At 44.1% G+C, this 13,885-nt stretch overlaps 1 pseudogene; it reads right to left on the bottom strand.

The window, feature by feature from the left end:
- Positions 1-1,129: 1,129 nt before the first annotated feature.
- Positions 1,130-13,279, bottom strand: LOC131420272 (voltage-dependent anion-selective channel protein 1-like; annotated as a pseudogene).
- Between the last annotated feature and the right edge of the window lie 606 nt (positions 13,280-13,885).

Genomic DNA, 13,885 nt, shown 5'->3' with positions numbered 1-13,885 from the left:
GGTGTGGGCCCCTGCAGGGCGTGTCACCCACCCCAGATTCCATGGCCGAGGACTGAGCCCTCCTGGGCCACAGGGTGGGACTGGAATGCACGGGGGTCTTGACTTTTTTACACCTGCTTCAACAGCCGGCTTCTCCTTTCTCATGTTTAGGCGCCTGTCAGATCACAGCTGAAGCGCGTGGCGTGGCCCTGGGCCCCCTGGAAGGATGCTGTTCAGCTCACATCTCCTTGGATGCGAGGGGCCCCCCAGAACTGGGAGGAGAGGACGAGCCCTGCTCTCCGCGGGACTGTGGGGCGGCCTCTGCTCCCTCTTGGACTGTGGGGGGCAGAAGCCTGAGTGCCCGGGCCTCCCCAGACCCCCCTGCCACACCTCCACCAGAATGTCTCCGTGCACCCCCCTTGACTTCACCATGGTGCAGGAGTTGCAGCAAAGAGGGGTGAGCTGTCCCCCCACGTGGTGGTAGCTAGGGGGTCCCAGCTTCTAGCGCTGAAATGTGTCCTGGTCCAGGCCTGAGCCCCAGGCCAGGCTTGTGGCTGAGACCCCATGGGCACAGAGTGGGGTAGGGGCCTCATGATGCTGTGTGTTGGGGGTGTGGGCACAAGGGCAGAAACCTGGGGGCCTGGGGCAGGGGGTGACAGAGAAAAGGAGCACGGACAAAGAGGAGTGTGACGGGAAGGAATAGGGAGGGAGGGGTGGAGGAGAGGAGAAAGGAAAGGGGGAGAGGAGGGGAGGGGGGAGGGAGGGAGGGGGGAGAGGAGAGGGGAAATGGGAGGGGAGGCGGAGATAACTGTGCAGGAACCTGTTGAAGATCAGAATCAGCTGCCCCAGGAGAGGGAGTACCTGTCGGAGCCCCGGACACAGTGAGAGGCTGCAACACATGGATTTCTGAGCGACTCTCGGCACCAGGACGAGGAATCACTCCCAGTTCTTTTCCTTTATGCTTGTCTCTGCTGTCAGTGGCTTTTCCTCACACATCCGTGGCTCAGTGCAGCCTTGAGGTCTAAGCTAGGGTTTAAAATAAGATTCGGCATGAACACAGCCTTCGTATGAATACTGTGTTACTTCTGAGGAGAAATGTGTGGGTTCTGGCTCTGAGAGTGCGGGGACCCAGCTGCTGTGGGAGAGCCCCTCACGCTTCAGGCCCAAGGATGTAGCTGTCATCTTCTGCACAGGACAGGGGTGTGCAGGTGGTCTGGGGGCTTCCTGTGGTGCAGGGGCTCCAGCCCAGGTGGGTGGGCGAACCCTGAGAGCCCTGAGCCCCTGGAGTGGGAGTGTTTGTGCTGCCCCCCTGGGCAGGGGCGCAGACAGCCCCACGGGGACACTGGGGAAATGGCAGCCTGTTTGGTGTGAGCAGGGCCTAGGAGAACCCTGGTGGTCCTGAGGCAGTGCCAGCTGCGGCAGCAGAGGCCTCATGGGAGCCTCGGGCACCCCCACTCCACCACCACCGTGCATCCCGTCCTCCCTGCACTCCGGTCCCTGTGCAGCCTGGTCTCCCAGCCGAGGTGGAACGTGGGGAAATTGGTAAGGCCTCATAGAAGATGACAGAGAGCCTGGGATGTGATGGCTGTGAAGAAAGCTAAGGGGCGGATGGTAAAGAGCACCAGAGAGGTCCTCAAGAAGGCAAGGGGCAGGTGCCTTATTTATAAGAGGAAGTCGGGCTCAGCTACAACAAAGATAATGGCGCAGGGTGAGGAGCCAGCTTGGCTAAGGGGGGCTCCTGGGCCCCGTGGACCAGGAGAGCCTGGCGCAGCTCGTCTCAGGTGCAGCCCCCTGCTGGGCTGGTCTGCAGTGCCCATGGCCCTGCCCAGGATCTCTGTAGTTGGAGAATGTGTACATTTGAAAACTGTGGGTACACATGATGCAAAAACATGGATCCCTGTGGACCTGGCCTTTCTTTTTACTAATAAAATTGATTTGGTCATGAAAGTCATTTATTAATTGTAGGAAATTTGGAAAATACAAAAACGACAGAAAGAGAATAAAAATAGCCCACAGCCTCACCGCTTGGAGTGGGCCGGTGCCAGCAAGCGGGTGCATTTCCTCTCTCCCAGGCGGGCGGCTGGATGTCAGGGGGGAAGTCGAAGTGGCTCGAGGATGCTGCAGAGCTGGCCTGTGACATGTCCACACTGCCCCCTCATGGCCACCTGCCCCGGTGGCCACCCCCACATTCAGAGTGGAGGCGCAGAGCTCATCCCCCACTTCGGTAGGGCAGGGAGCTGGGGGAGAGGGGCAGCCTTGGAACCTGGGGTCCATGGAGGGGGCTGACTCTTGGGGAAAAGGAGCCCAGCAAAGTCCTGAGGAGCTCCAGAGAGGGGAGCCGCACCCAGGCCGGTGGGGCAGCAGGGCGACAGTGGTGGGTGGGCAGAGGGGCCGCCTGGCCACAGCCAGCCCTGCGGGGATGAGTAGGCAGTCCAAGTCCCTGTAGTTGTGACAGCCACCTCGCTCCTGCCCAAGAACTCGGAAGGGACGATAGGACCTGGGGACCAAAGACAGGATATCCTGCTAAGTAAGGGGAGAGGAGGTTCTTGGAACATCAAGGTTTGAGGCACGTTGGCAAATGTGACACATTTGTCCACACCAGAAGTCGAAGCCACCCCACCACCGACAGGTGGTCTCTCTCCTCCTTCCACCCGACTGATGCTGCCTTTCCGCAGCCCAGCACTCCAACACCCCAGGGGTGTCATCTGGCCTTCCCCTAGTCTTCATCAGCAGGTGAGACACAGCTAAACATGCCTCCCCTCCCCCTCCCCCTCCTCTACCCCTTCTGCCCCCCCTTCCCCTCCCCTCCTCTTCCCTTCCTCCCCCTCCCCCCTCTTCCGTTCCTCCTCCTTCTTTCTTCTTGTTAAATTTTGAAGAGATTTTATTTTTTTAATTTTTAACTTTCTGTTTTGAAATGACTTTGGACTTAAAGTTGCAAAACCAGTACCGAGAATTCCCATCTGCTCCTCCAGTGTCAGTATCTGTACAGTCACCTTACGATGGTCAGACCAGGGGATTCACACGGATGCAGCACTGTTGACAAATCCACCCACCTCATTCAGACCCCCCACGGCTCTGCCGATGTCTGTCTCTGGGCCAGGACCCCATCCACTCTCGAAGGTTGCATTCAGTCATCACATGTCCTTGGTCTCTTTTAGGCTGGAAGTTTCCTCTGCCTTTGTCTGTCAAACCTTTAGATTTTTGAAGAGTAATGGCCAGGATTTGTAACATGTCCCTCAATTTGGGTTCGTCTGATATTTTCTCACAATTAAATTTAGGTTTTGCATTTTTGGCAAGAAGACCATAAAAGTGATATCGTGTCCTCCTCAGTGCATCGTATCTTGAGTCCCATAATGTCTGTATGTTGCCTCACTGGTGCTGCTGACCTGGATCACCTGCTAAAGTGGGTCTGACAGGCTTCTCCTCTGCAAAGTTGTTGTCTTCCCCTTTGTAATGCATGCCATTAACCTCAACCCAGGAGCCCAGAGAAATGGCTGGGCCTCTTCCAGTCCAGGCTCGACACGTCCCTCCCTTATCCTGCTCTTCCTGAGTCACGGGGTAAGGATGCTCACTCAGGCAGGCAGAGGACCCAGTGGTGTCTTGGGAAGGGCAGCCACACATCCTCACCCTGGGACAGGACAGGTTGTGATCACTGGAATGCCAATGTGAACCCTGTCACTTCCAAGATGTGTGCACACCCCCCTACCCAGCTCAAATCCAGTGACCATAAAAGGACAGGGAGTGAATTTTCCCTGGCCTCATTCCAAGACCAGGACATTGTGTTCCCAAAGTCTACCTTAGCTCAAATGTCTTTACCTACTAGGGTTGTTTTTCTGCTGCTGTGGTGGAATTGCCATTTTCTGTAGCTGAGAGAATTTCAGAATTTATTTCTCTCAGTGGGAAACACCACAGTGAGGGAGATGGTTACTAGAAGCTGTTATTTTTCCATATGGATCCTTGAACAAATGGCCATAATTCATCTTTTAAAGGGATTAATCTTTTTCTACAGGATGCAATCCGTGGAGCAGATAGATATCTAGATATAGATATTTCTTGTCCATTTTAATTGTATATCTTTACGGCTTTGAGGCATAATAAAAACGGAGAAGGAACCCAGCCAACAGCAACTGACTACTGTTCCCACAGGAGATTTATTACTGGCCCTGGAAGTAAATCATGGCTGAGCATGTGATCCCACTCAATCAGATCAGGCTAAATATAGACTCAGAGAGGAGTCGTGTGGAACATCGATAGAGGCCGCGAGCTGCCACCTGGGTTTGTCGTGTCTTTTTCGGAAAGCGGCGAATTCCACCCAACATGCAGCTTCCTTAAAACAAAGCCGAGGGATCATCCTTGCTCGTTCCTGGAGGGAAGCTCGAAGTGCTGAGAAAATATATCCCCAGCTGTATTTGGATTTATAGAATTTTAGAAAAAAATTCTGTTATCCTCTTAGAAAATGCTCCCCTTGATACCCCATAACATGCCACCCTTTGTAGGACTATCATCCACAACTATTCTGATGACAAGAAACATTAACGCGGACTCATCTTACTGATATTTCTCTACATGCCCAGAGGAGTTGGTGCAGTCTTTCTGGAAAAAAAGACCTTCTCAGACCTGTAATGTTCATCAGAATATCAGAGAGGCTCAGGATTGGGTAATCCAGCTGCCCTGCCAGCCCCACCGCCACCTCGGAAGAATGCCGCAGAAGTCCCCCAGGATGGCTGAAGACCCACCTGCTAACCAGGCCCTTCAGCAAGCAAGTCTGCTCAGCTCTCTTGTATCCCTCGCTCCTGAACCAGTTCTGCTCTGGGGAGGTGCTTCCTTGCGTCTAGCAGAGTCCCTCCTGCTGACTTTGCGTGTTGTTCCTTCCTCTGTTTTAATGCATAGCTTTAGAATCATGGAGCACTTGTGTTGTAAGGTTGCTCAGCGCCCAGCCGTGTAACTTAACAGGGCAGAAGCATGGGCCCTGCAGGGCAGATCAGAGGCCTGGTCCCCTGACCTGAAGAGCATTTCTTTTCTACCACGTGGGCTCTGTGGAAAATATATCTAAATCCCTCCGCAGCCTTCGCTTTTCAAGTTCAGATGATCCTTGAACCTCTCCCAATAAATATAATTTTCTAAACTTTAGATATTTTCTTCGTATTTTCTCCTAGTTCTCTGTGTACAGATAAAATTGTGGTATACTGTGCCGGTCTCAGAACAAGCAGCAGGCTCTCCTATTACTGTCTGGGATAGTATCCTCTTCCTTAATAATCCATTAACCAAATGAAAATATCTCCTGAGCAACTAGTGCACAAAATGTCAGACAGTGAGATATGCACAGAGGATACAGAAATGAGCAACAACACCATCCATCCTTCAGGGACCTATTGCTATTTGTGTGTGTGTGTGTGTGCATGCGTGCGTGTGTGTGCGTGTACACTCAGGTCCATGTGCATGTGTGTGTCTTGAGTAACATTATTTGGAGTAATAAGACCACAACAGTTTTGGAAAGATTGCTGCTTGCAATGTGGAGGATGATTGGAGGGGTTAGTAATCTGATAAGGGGTTAGTATCCAAAATATACAAAGAACTCAGACAACTCAATATCAGAAAACAAGCAATCTGATTGAAAAATGGGCAGAAGATCTGAATAGAAATTTTCCCAAGGAATACGTACAGATGGTCAACGGGTGTATGAAAAGATGCTCCACATCACTAATCATCAGAGAAATGCAAATGGAAACCACAATGAGGTATCACCTCACACCTGTTAGGATGACTATTATCAAAAAGACGGGAAATACCAAGTGTTGGCAAGGGTGTGGAGTAAACTACTTGTGGGAATGTGAATTGGTGCAGCCACTGTGGAAAACAGTATGGAAGTTCCTTAAAAAATTAAAAATAGAACTACCATATGATCCAGCTATCCCACTACTGGGGGTATATATCCATAGGAAATGAAATCAAGATCTTGAAGAGATATCCACACTTCCATGTTCATTGCAGCATTATTCATAATAGTCGAGATATGGAAATAACCCAAGTATCTATCAGCAGATGAGTGAATAAAGAAAATGTGGTGTGTGTATTTATCGATCTATCTGTCTATCTGTCTATCTATCTATCTATCTATCTATCATCTATCTATCTATCTACCTATCAATCTGTCTACAAAGGAATATATATATACACAACGGAATACTATTCCACCATAAAAAGATGGAAATTCTGCCATTTGCAATAGCTTGGATGAACCTGGAGGACATTATGCTAAGTGAAATTAGCTAGACAAATACAGAAAGATAAATACTGTCTGATCTCACTTATAGGTGGAATATAAAAAAGTCAAACACATAGAACAGAGAATAGAACCGTGGTGTTCTGTGTCAGTCTCAGCCTGTCGATAACTACTGTGGCTGGACTGGTCCTTGTGGTTCTTACTATGAGTGCAAGACTCTCTTCAGCAATAACCATTAGGAAACTCGGAAAGAGACAGGGTTTATTACTCATGTGTCCTGGAAGTACATGGCACACCTGGGGGACCTCAGCAAGGTCGCAGGTAGAGAGAGAGAGAGTGCAGGCCTGGGGTTCTGCTTTAATTGGGGTCAAGGGTGGGGGCCTGGGGTTTCATAGGCTCACTTTCTTGGTGAACTTAAAATACGAGTGAGACTTTAAAGTGTGAGAAGAGGAAAACACGTGGTCCAAATGGACAATTATCAAAATCAACCAAGGTGTCCAAACAAAGGAGCCTTGGTGGAGGGGGCTGGCTCTTTATTCAGTCATGTGGCTAGCAGTGTGTTTATTGGACATAGCCATCTTTGAAGTGGATGTTTTTTTGAAGTGGATGTCTTGGCAATCAAAGCTTAAGCCAGGCACTTGCATTACAAAAAAGAAAAACCAACTTTCAGGGCTTACACTACACACGGTTACCAGGGACTAACGGGGTGGAGAAAATGGGGAGGGTTTGGTCAAAGTGTACAAACTTTCAGTTATAAGATGAATAAGTTTTAGGGATTGAATGTACAGCATGATGACTATAGTTAAAATATTGTATTGTGTACTTGAAATTTGCTAAGGAAATAGATCTTAAACTAAATCTTCTCAACACACACATGTGGTAACTATGTAGAGATGATATTTGTTACTTAGCTGAATGGTAGTAATCATTTCACAATGTATACGTATATTGAAACATCAAGTTGTAAACCCTAAAAATATACAATTCTTATATGTCAATGATATCTTAATAAAGCTCTTAAAATAAATAATATATTTATAAAAAATTTGAGTCTCTTTTGGTGAGCATATAGCTAGAATTAAAAAAAAAAATCCATTCTCCCAGTGTATGCTTTTTAATAGGAGAGTTTAATCCATTTACATTTACTGTCATTACTGTTAAGAACTTACTTCTGCCATTTTTATATTTGTTTTCTATATGTTTTATAACTTTTTCTTCCTCAAGTCCTCCACTATAGCCTTCTTTTCTGTTAAATAGATATTTTCTAGTGTACTATTTTAATTCCCATGTCATTTCTGTTACTATGTGCTATTTATTTGCTTTTTAGTGGTTTCCCTGGGGATTACAGTTAAAATTTTAATTTATAATAATCTAGTTCAGATTAATAACAACTTGATTTCAATAGTATATAAGAAGTTAGCTCCTATATAGCTCCATTTTCTGCCCCTTTATGTTGTTATTCTCACAAATTACATCCTTCTACACTGTGTGCCCCACAACATATAATTATTGCTTTATGCAGTTGTCTTTTAAATAATTTAGGAAAAAAGAGGAGTTATGAATAAGAAATACATTAATACTGACTTTTATATTTATCTATGTAGTTACCTTTACCAGTATTCTTTATTTCTCTGTGAATATTTGAGTTACTGTTTAGTGTCACTTCATTTCAGCCTGAAGGAGTCCTTTAGCATTTCTATTAATAGAACCTGTCCATTAGTGACAAACTCTCAGTTTTTGTATATCTGGGAATGTCTTAATTTCTCTGTCATTTAAAAAATAAATATTTATTTTTTGAGTCGTTTTAGGTTAATAGAAAATTGAGTGGAAAGTACAGAGATTTCCTATTTACCCCTCCCACCAGGTTCCCCTGTTACTAACATCTTGGGTTACTGTGGTGCGTGCACTTGTTACGATTGATGAGCCAGTATTGATACATTATTATTAACTAAAGTTGATAGCTTAAATTAGCTTCATTCTTTATGTTCTATAGTCTATGAGATTTTGACAAACGTATAATGACATGTATCCACCATTATAGTGTCATGCAGAATAGTTTCACTGCCCTGAAATTCCCCTGTGCTTCTACTATGCATACGTGCCTTTCTCTCCTGCACCCCTGCAACCACTGATCTTTTTACTGTCTCTGTGGTTTTGCCCAGAACGTCATGTAGTTGGAATCATACAGTATGTAGCCTTTTCAGATTTGCTTCTTTCACTTAGAAAAATGCGTTTAAATTTCCTCCATGTCTTTTCATGGCTTGTCAGTTCATTTCTTTTTACCACTGAATAGTATTCTATTGTATAGATGAACCACAGTTTGTTTATCCATTCACCTACTGAAGGACTTCTTGGTTGCTTCCAAGTTTTGGCAATTATGAATACAGCTGCTATAAATGTTTGTATGTAGACATTTTTCAACTAATTTGTATAAATACCAAGGAGTGTGACTCCTGGGTCATATGGTAAGAGTATGTTTAGTGTTGTAAGAAATTGTCCATCTGTCTTCCAAAGTGGCTGTAACATTTTGCATTCTCACCAGTAATGAATGAGACTTCACACATCCTTGTTAGCATTTGGTGGTGGTAGTGTTTTGGATCTGAGCCATTCTACTAAGTATGAAGTGGTGTCTCGTTGTTGTTCTAATTTGAAATTCCCTAATGACATATGAAGTTGAACATCTTTTCATATGCTTATTTGCCAGCTGTGTATCTTCTTTGGTGAGGTATCTTTTCAGATCTTTGGCCTATTTTTAAATTGCATCATTTGTTGTCTTATTGTTGAGTTTCAAGTGTTCTTTGTATATTTTCGATACCCTCCTTTAACAGGTATATATTTTGCAAATACTTTCTCCTAGTCTGTGACGTGTCTTTTCATTGTCATATGAGTGTCTCTCTCAGAATGAAGTTTTAAGTTTTACTGAAGTCCAACTTATCAATTTTTTTCTTTCATGGATTGTATTTTTGGTGCAGTATCTAAAAAGCCAAACCCAAGGTCACCTAGATTTTCTCCTATGTTATCTTCTAGGAGTTTTATAATTTTGATTTTTACATTTAGGTTTATGATCCATTTTGAGTTAATTTTTGTGAAAGGTGTAAGGTCTGTGTCTAGATTCTTTTTTTTTTTTTTTTTGCATGTGGACGTCCTGTTGTTCCAGCACAATTGTTTTGTAAAGATTATCCTTTCTCCATTGAAATGTCTTTGCTCATTTGTCAAAGATCAGTTGACTGTACTTATGTGGGTCGATCTGGGCTCTGTATTCTGTTCAGTTGATCTGTTTGTCTGTTCTTTTGTCAATACCACACTGGCTGGGTTACTGTAGCTTTATAGTAAATCTCAACATTGGGTAGTGTCAGTCCTCCAGCCGTTCTTCTCCTTCAGTATTGTGTCAGCTATTCTAAGTATATTTCCTCTCCATATAATCTTTGCAATCGGTTTGTCCCTATCCACAAAATAACTTGCTGGGCTTTTGACTGGGATTGTATTGAATCTATAAATCAAGTCGAGAAGAACTGACATCTTGATAATATTGAATCTTCTTATTCATGTACATGAAATATCTCTCCATTTATTTATAAATTCTTTGATTTCTTTCATCCTGGTTTTGCTGTTTTTCTTGTATAGGTCTTGTACATATTTTTTTAGATTTATACCTAAGTATTTCATTTTTTTAGGTGATAATAAAAGTGGTATTGTGTTTTTAACTTCAAATTCTAACACTAATTATTGCTGCGTAAGAAAGCAAATGACTTTATTTGTATGTGTGGGAGGAAGATTGGCCCTGGGCTAAGATCCATGCCCATCTTTCTCTGCTTTGTATGGGACACCGCCACAGCATGTCTTGACAAGCAGTGCATCGGTCCATGCCTGGGATCTGAACCTGTGAACTCTGGGCCACCGAAGTGGAGCACGTGAACTTAACCACTATGCCACCGGGCCGGCCCCGACTTTATGCGTTTTTTCACACTAACTTTGTATCCTGCAACCTGGCTATAATTGCCTTTGAGTTCCATGAGATTTTGTGTTGATCCTTTGGGATTTTCTACATAGACAATCATGTCCCCCATAAACAAATATAGTTCTGTTTCTTCCTTCCCAATCTGTATCCATTTAATTTCCTTTTCTTGTCTTATTGAATTAGCTCAAATATCCAGTGGAATATTGAATAAGAGTGGTGAGAGGGGACATCCTTGCCTTGTTTCTGATCTTATCAGGACAGCATCCAGTGTATCACCATTAAGTATGATATTAGCTGTAGTTTTTTTGGTAGATATTCTTTATCAAGTTGAGGAAGTTCTCTCTACTCCTAGTTTACTGAGAGTTTTTATCCTAAATGAGTGTTGGATTTTGTCAAACGTTTTTCTGCATCTATTGATATGATCATGTGATTTTTTTTCTTTAACCTGTTCATGTGGTGGGTTACATTAAATGATTTTTGAACGTTTATGCAGCTTTGCATACCTGGAATAAATCCTACTTAGTTGTTGTGTATAATTGTTTTTATACAATACAATTTGCTAATATGTTATTGAGAATGTTTGCTTCTACGTTCACGAGAGCCATTGGTCTGTAGTTTCTTCTCTTATGATGTCTGCCTGATTTGGGTATTAGGGTAATTCTAGCCTCTTAAAATGAGGTAGGAAGTATTTCCTCTGTTTCTGTTTTCTACAAGATTGTAAAGAATTAGTATAATTTCTTTCTTAAATGTTTGGTAGAATTCACCAATGAATCCATTTGGGCCTGGTGCTTTCTGTTTTGGAAGGTTATTAATTATTGATTCCATTTCTTGTGTAGATATAAGCCTATTCAGATGGTCTATTTCTCTTTTTTTGAGGTTTTGATGCTTTATTCAAGTTTTATTTTAGGTGATGTTAATTACAGCATTTGAAGGGGAGGATCTAATTGCACACAAAATGGAAGACTCTAAAATGTGCTCATCAAACTGCTAAAAAAATAAACCCAGTGGTGAGATTACAACAGGAACCCAATTTAGATTCCATGTGTTGTCACCATGTGGCTATAGTGATGGAGACTCTTCCCAGCTTGTAGCTGGAGCTACTGGAAGCTATTTCATACTCTGGTGCAAGGGCAAAAATCCACAACATGAGAGAGAATTAGGTCCTGAATTATTGGCTTCATCACATCCACCCCAAAATGGCACAGAAGAAACAGCTACCAGGCCCTGCAGACCACTTTTGGTGTAAAAGAGGTGATGCGCTGGGATGGAAACAGGTCATGGAGATCTGTCTAAAAACGTCCCTTCAGGTGAGTTTGTACACACCATCAGGCAATGATCCACTCTGCATTTAGGAAACAGATTCTCAGGAAGTCACAATTTCATTCATTTACTCAATACGAATTTACAAAATGCCTACACTTTGTAAGCTTCCACTTGCAGCCATTTCTAGATAAAAAAGAAACCTGACGTCTCTAGAAGGGCCACCAAGCTCCCCCCAAGTCTACAGCCGAAAGGACATTTTTTGGAATCGGATTTCTCTGTACCTTTGGAGGGTAAGAGCTTAAAGCTGAATCATCTTTAACCTGGAGGTCTAACATGATATTGAGCAATACTTGCATTCCAGACATGTGACATTAAAAGGTACACAAAATTCCAAAGGTAGCTATGCTGCAAAATAATGGTTTAAAATTAAATGACTGTACAACATTGTCTGGCCACACGCCCGGTTGGGAGAGCACTGGGGGATAGGTTGTGGAGAGAACAAAGAAAAGACCTGGAGATGGCGAACGAGACATATAGGTTTATTGGGAGTTACTTACAGGAAATGTCCAGAGGCGGCCAACTGGATGGAAGTATGCATCCACTACCATGGGTGGGGAGGGGGTTGCTTATATAGGCAGGGGCACAAAGGCTACGTGCCTGTCGAGAGGGGCTGTCCCTTGTACAGCCAGCGGTCCCAGGAACAATAGTTCGTGTGGAAGGGCTCTGTGTTCCTTTAAGACATGATGTTCTTTGAGTGAGATAAATTAAGATCTGGGCTGGCCAGGCCCCGGGTACTTACAAATCCCAGTAGCTGGGCATCCTGCCCAGATGGTTGGTGTCCTGCCCAGATGGTTGGTGTCCTGCCCAGAAGGGGGCCAGAAGGACACATGGTTGCAATGGGCTTGTGTGTTCTTGCTGAGCAAGCAAGGTCCAGGCCCTATAAGCATTCATTTTTGCTTGGGATTCCAGTCCTGGACCAAGCTTGTGGCCACTGGCATTGACATTCTTGCTATCCAGCAGAGCTGGCAGCATCTGTTTCACACCCCGTTTTAGGGTCTGAGTGTATCCTAAACCTACCAGGCTGGAGTTGTTCACTTTGGCTGAGAAGAAGGCATTAGGGTCGATCTGATGCTTGGCTGCTATTATGAAGCAAGACTGCTTCCTGCCGTCCACGTGAGATTGATAGAGGTCTCCAACTTCTTGTTCACCTTCTGGTAATGGGGCCACCAAACTCTGTTCCGTCATTCACATTAACGTGAGGCTGGAATTCATCAGTCTTGCAGCCACTGCAAAATAGCTCTGGGTCACTGGGACTTTGTAGGCTCAAAATTCATCCGGTGGCCAGTGAACTAGCCCTTGTAACTCAGCACAGAGCACTCTACATTGAAGCCCGGCTGTGTCGAAATCCATGTGGGAGCCCAGGTGGATAGTGCTCCTGCCTGTACCCTGTCTTGATTTTAGCATTTTCCCTCCTGTGTTAGGTGAGAAGAAGGAGTCAATGGTCAGCTTCAGTTCACGTGCAGGCAAGTCTTCCCGGGCGATCTTGGTGCCTAGGGTGTTGACCTGGTCCATTTCTCCATAAACACCAGGGCTTATCTCGTCCATCTATACGTGGTTTCCAGACTGCCCATCATGTTGGCTGAGCCTGAGCTGGTAAGTTCCAGTCCATTCTCAGATTTTGTTTTCAAATCAAGTTTTATGAAGTCAAATCTATAGCTCTGCATGAAGACCTTCCCGGTAGATTTGTCAAGATCTGCATACATGGGAGACACGGCGATCTTTTGCTCAGCAGCAGCTACAACAGGGACTGTAGTGCCTGTCTGTTTCTCTGGTGTGAGTTTTGTAGACTGTGTCATTCTAAGAGTTTGGTCTCTTTTATCTAGGATATCAAATTTGTGGTTATGTAGTTGTTCGTAGTATTCCTTTATTATCCTTTAAATGTCCATGAGATCAGTACTAATAGGCCCTCTTTCATTTCTGATCTTAGTAATTTGTGTTCCCTATTTTTTCCTTAGTATCTTGGCTAGAGGTTTATTGATTTTATTGATCTTTTCAAAGAACCACCTTTGGTTTCATTGATTTTCTTTATTAAATGCCTGTTTTCAATTTTATCAATTTCTGCTCTAATTGTGTTATTTCTTGTCTTCTTATTACTTTGGATTTAATTTACTCTTCCTTTTCCAGTTTTCTCAGGTGGGAGCTTAGATTATTGATTTCATGTCTTTCTTCTTTTCCAATGTATGCTTTCAACGCTATAAATTTTCCTCCAAGCACTGCTTTCCCTGCACCCACCAATTGTGGTAAGTTGTATTTTATTTAGTTGGAAATATTTAAAAATTCTTCTTGAGAACTCTTTTGACCCATGTGATATTTAGAAGTGTGTTTTTTAATCTCCAAGCATTTGAGTTTTTCCAGCTATCTTTATGTTATTGATCTTTAGTTTTATTCCATTGTATTTGGAG

Source organism: Diceros bicornis, chromosome 22 (assembly GCF_020826845.1).
Source record: "Diceros bicornis minor isolate mBicDic1 chromosome 22, mDicBic1.mat.cur, whole genome shotgun sequence".
In the NCBI taxonomy this organism is placed as follows: Eukaryota; Metazoa; Chordata; class Mammalia; order Perissodactyla; family Rhinocerotidae; genus Diceros; species Diceros bicornis.
Note: the sequence above shows the minus strand (reverse complement) of the source record. Positions and strands in the feature narration are given on the sequence as shown.